Source organism: Canis lupus, chromosome 22 (genome assembly GCF_003254725.2).
Source record: "Canis lupus dingo isolate Sandy chromosome 22, ASM325472v2, whole genome shotgun sequence".
NCBI lineage: Eukaryota > Metazoa > Chordata > Mammalia > Carnivora > Canidae > Canis > Canis lupus.
In genome coordinates, this window is record NC_064264.1 from 42,053,965 (window position 1) to 42,059,483 (window position 5,519).

Sequence of the window (5,519 nt, forward strand, 5' to 3'; positions counted from 1 at the left end):
CATATCTGGAATTCAATCAGAATTTCCCTGGAATACCCACCAGTAAAAATGGATAACAAAAGCCAAAAATGAAAACATAACAAAGATAAACAAAGATTAAGATTGGTTTAATAAGACACTGACTTTTAATAATTCATTAAAATGTTAAGTTAGAGAAAACAAAATATTCTCAGGGAATTTTGCAGAATTAAAAAAGGTTAAAAATCAAATGGAGTATACTTATAAAGCTGCAAAATATAACTGAACTTGAGTACTTAATATAAGAGTTAAAGGAAGACTTTATGTAGTTTAAGAAAAAATTAGCAAATTGGAAAATAGGCCCAAATACTTAGCGGGAAGCCCAGGAGGAAATTTGCCTTGCTGTGAGAATTTTTCTAAACATTACATAGAATAGCATTTCCACTCTACTTCTGCTATTTTTTTTCCTGGTTTTCATTTACAGTGTCAATTTCCCTCATCTATTTCATTTTCCCTTTTATATTTGGATATGTATGAGAATTCTTTGTGGCCACAGATGATCATAATTTCTGCAGAAAGAATTTACATTTGCTTCTGGATATCTGAAGACCATTCCAATTGAGGATTTATTTAAAAGCCAAATAAGATGGAGGACAAAAACTCTAAAGAATGCATTCAGGCATCAAAATGTATGAACTATGACTTGCAATCTAAAAAACAGTATATTTTCCCTTCCACCAGATCCAAACCTGTGACAAATATGTACTTTTTTGCCCCACTGTTTCTGTACTTTTGTTTGTTTTTACATCACCCTTTCATTGATGATTTAGGATGAATTCCCAGCTTCATTTTAGGGTCTTTAATTCAGCTCCAGGCAAATTGGTTGGCCTAGATTTTGTTCTTCCTATCCCTTTTTGGTGGTTACAAATAATTCTCTTTGCAATAAAAACTGTTTTAGTCTTGTTACAAAGTTTGCTACATGACTGCATATCATGGAAGTAGTATTCCTTGTTTTGTTTTATTTTGGCCTTCAAAAATTTCCTTTATACTCCTCGATGTGTCTTTAAAAGTTTTTTTTTTAATGTTTAAAAAGTTTAAGTATTTTATAAATATTTGGAGTCTTTTAATAAGATCTGATAGTATTACAAACTTTGGTGGGAAAGATTTTAAGCCTACCTACCAAATTACCTACCAAATTACCATTGCCCCAATTGCTATCACCAAGAACTCCATGTTGTTCAGTCTTGTAAGTTCTCAGGTTTCATCTTACTTGAGTTATTAGTTGCCCATGATGTAGTTGATCATTTCTTCCTTCTTTTACTTTATTAAAGACTTATTTATTTATTTATCTATTTATTTATTTATTTATTTATTTATTTATTTATTTATTAATGAGAGACACAGAGGCAAAGACATAGGCAGAGGGAGAAACAGGCTCCTCCCATGGAGCCTGATGTGGGACTTGATCCCAGGACCCTGGGATCACAACCTGAGCCAAAGGCAGATGCTCAACCACTGAGCCACCCAGGTGCCCCTATTTCTTCCTTCTTGGTGTACTTTCTCTACCTTCTAGAATATCCGATTTTATTCCTCACTAACCATTATTCCTCAGGTGATAATTTTGGATGCTTATTTTCTCAACAGTAATGCATTAGAAAACTCAGAGGCTCTGTACCCAGTCTTACTCTCTGTTTTCTCTTTCTCTGGGACTGCTCTCATGCCCTCCCAAGCTCAAATACCATCTATGCACTCACTGATGGTTCCTAATGTCTCTCTCCATCCTCAACTTTACTTTGAACTAAAGATGCATATAACAGCTGCTTGAAATCTCCATTTGTAGATCTAAAGAACATCTCAAAAGTCCTGATTCTATTCTTCACCAATTCCTTCTGCTGTATCCTGACACCTTTCAGTGAAGGACACTGTCATTTCTTTGGATGTTCAGGCCAAAAAACAATTAGGCACCCCAGACTACTTTTTCATAGCTAACATTTATTTGATCTATATAAAAATGCTGTGGCCTATACCTTCCAAATAGCTGAAATTCGGCTACTTTACTACTGCACACTCCTTCCTCGGCTAGTCTGCACTTGCTGTCCTGTCTGCCTGGACTGTCAGCACCATAAAGCCATGTGGGAACGTGACCAACAGTTTATCCTTCACTGAAGCCTACCCTAAACACTTATTTAAAATAGTGGCCTCCATCATCCCCTCCACCCCAAATCTGCTGTGGTTCCTTTCACATTATATACCATGGGTGGGTTTCTTTATTAATTGCTTTTCCTCAAAAATTTAATCTTCTTATAAGTGTGGAGTTTTTTTTCTTTTCTTCACTGCTACAACACCAGCTCCAGAGCAGAGCCCAGCACAGAGTAAATTATTTTTTAAAACCCCATAGTTTGGGCAGCCCCGGTGGCGCCGCGGTTTAGCGCCGCCTGCAGCCCAGGGCGTGATCCTGGAGACCCTGGATCGAGTCCCATGTCAGGCTCTCTGCATGGAGCCTGCTTCTCCCTCTGCCTGTGTCTCTGCCTCTCATTCTCTCTCTGTGTCTCTATGAATAAATAAATAAATTCTAAAAAAAAAAAAAAAACATAGTTTAATAAGTATTATAATAGGAGATGGAGACTAAGACAGGTTTTTTTGTGTGTTTCCCAATGTCCTAGAGCTAGAATAGCTAAAAACTAAATCCTGATCATTTTAAAACAAAAACAAAACAAAAAGTGCTATTTCTTATTGCCCCTTGCTGTGGTCATAAACATTTCTTCACGTGGTATTTATGACTTCACAGTCTGACCCCAATCTGTCCTTTGAACCTCATCTTGTATATGAATCACTTTCTAACAGAAGACCTATATGAACCTTAGCTCTGTTCTAGCTGCCTTTCTCCAAAGAGACCATGCCCTGTGTACCTCACTACTCTGTCTCATACTTCTCCCTTAGCCTGGAATGACCTGTTTCCCTATTTCTAACTAATCAAATCTTCCACTGTCTTCAACTCAGGTCAAATGTTACTTATATCATTAAGTCAGATCCGGCCATCTCAGTAAAAATTAATCTTTTTTCCTTTTCAGGCATTGTCAAAGCACTTAGTTTTTATAGAATTTTTGGCACTCTACCCTCTGTGCTTTGTGCCAAATGTAATCATATGCCTACATGTTGCCCTCATGAGAAACTTTGTTCTTGAGGACAGTAGTTTCTATCTCATCACCTTTACATCCTTCCTTTAGGTCTTAACAGTGTTGCATATACACAGTCTGTGTTTAGTTAAATAGTGCAGAAGTTCTCTTAAATACTGCACCATAACAGCTATCCCTATAAAGAAAATATCCAATTGTCATTTTTTTAAGTCAAAGATCTTTATTTTCAGTTTCTTTGTAGACAAAGCTCTTATAAGAATCATGGATGAAAGATCGCATACAAATCACATTTTTCTCTCAAAATATAGGTTCAGGGCCGCCGGGGTGGCTCAGTGGTTTAGCACCACCTTCAGCCCAGGGCCTGATCCTGGAGACCCAGGATCGAGTCCCACGTCAGGCTCCCTGCATGGGACCTGCTTCTCCCTCTACCTGTGTCTCTGCCTCTGTCTCTCTCTCTGTATGTCATGAATAAATTTTAAAAAATAGGTTCAATAATTTTTAAAAAATCTGTTTTTAGTGATGCAGATAACTGGGAAAATATTGCTGGATTTTTTTTTTCTGGTCCACCACAGAGCTTTCTACGTACATAGAGGGATGCTGCTTATCTTGGCTGTATTATTTCCCACCATTAATAAAAAGACCATAGATGATATATACTTATTTCAGAAAATTAGCAGTAATTGGCTTTAAAGGAAAGTTGGTTAAGCTGGAGATACAGTTGCAAGCTTTGCTCCCTCCTTCTCCCCTGAGAAAGTAGACACAGAAGTACATATTCAGGAAGTTCTGGCTCAGTGAGTCATTCATGCTTTCATCAGCCAGACTTCATTGTGATGTCCATAGGGCTTCATGGGAGGGTTCTACCCAGTGTTGAAGTAAGTAGAAGTCATTCTGTCAGGTAGTCCTGCCCTTCAAGGTGGTACACAGCTGGGCACCATGAACTACATAGTTTCCTTGGCATAACCACCAAATTGCAAGGAGTAGATGGTGATGCTTTCCCTGTCCACAGTCTTGATGCTGTTATTGGTAGGAACTAGTGGAGTTGCTCTAAAACTAGTTTGGAATCTGGAACCAGACTTTTAATTTCTTTTGAGGGGAGCCATCTTCACTGGGAAATACAGCAAAGAAATAGGAACTGTCATCCCCATCCTGATTCCCTTGTCATTGGTTCCTCCCACATACTTCATGACTTTGGGCATTGCTTCCCATAGATCCTCACTCACAGTCTTATCTGTCATATCCCCTGTGGCAAACCTTCTGCCTTCATAGAACCTTACCTCAGAGGAGACTTCTTCCTTGCCTTCTTTGCTCAGGACCTGCCAAGGCCACATCTCTATGCTTTTAGTAAGTTCTTGATCATCCCCATATGATGTGGCTCCGGTGCTCTGGACACACCAGTAGACCAACAGCCAATGTCATTTTGATGCATGAAGTTATAAACTCGGATTTTCCTTTTTCTAAGTGGCTTATATATTACTGTAATGATCAGTACCACAACCAGTAGCACTTATTTACAGAATGTTTTCTAGGAAAACCACATTACTTAAAAATAATGAGAACATAAGTGAAGAGAAAAAAATACATAGGCAAACGTGGGGTAATCAAACATGTATATCTGAGAAAGAAATTCTCACTGAGACACGAAGGGAAACAAGGTCTTCCCAATGTTTAATTCTTTAATCCTGTCCCATATCAAGTCCAATGGGTTTTCAGCTTCTATTGTACATTCTTTAACTTGTAGGAACTTGGATTATGTATCTCTGGTAAAGCAGATATGTTGATGTAGTTGACACCAAAGTTACTTTGTTGGAGAAACAGTAAGCAGGTAAACATGGCAAAAATAAGAGTTTGAACTAGCAAGTACTTTACAATGCTAAGATACTTGTATCCTTTCTGCACTTAAAGAACCAATGAGGTTTTGAGCAGAAAAGGAACTTAACCATATTTGACATTTGAGAATTTAACATCAGATTCAGCAGGAAATAGAAAACTGTCTAGGAAAGAAATGTGAGTCATGGAGTTTGTTAGCTGAGTAAAAAATGAAGGGCTCATCCTTGGCAGCAGATCAGTAATAGTGTGTGTGGCTGGGGAGAAGCCTATAAGCAAATTGCAAACTTAAGCCATAGACCCTGCAAAAATAATTGATTAATGAAACCAGAATTAGTAAATAATTTAACTTTTAGAATGTTTACTATCAATCTTGTACCTAACAATATAGTGCTATTAAAGTATAAAATAGTGAATTATTTTATGTTGTCAAGGAGATGAGAAAAGTGACTGCAGCTGAGAAGGAACAGTGAGGGTTCATTGAGGTGAGGGAAAGGGAGGTATTTCAAACTGTAAAAACAGCCTGCACAATTCCAGAGGCAGGTCAGGGCTTGGCAAATGTGAGTAACTGGTTTAAGTCCAGTAGAGACTTCAAGAGAC

General features: G+C 37.9%; 1 pseudogene; it reads right to left on the reverse strand.

Moving 5' to 3' along the window:
- Positions 1 to 3,895: 3,895 nt before the first annotated feature.
- On the reverse strand, positions 3,896 to 4,458 carry LOC112656153 (heme-binding protein 1-like; annotated as a pseudogene).
- Between the last annotated feature and the right edge of the window lie 1,061 nt (positions 4,459 to 5,519).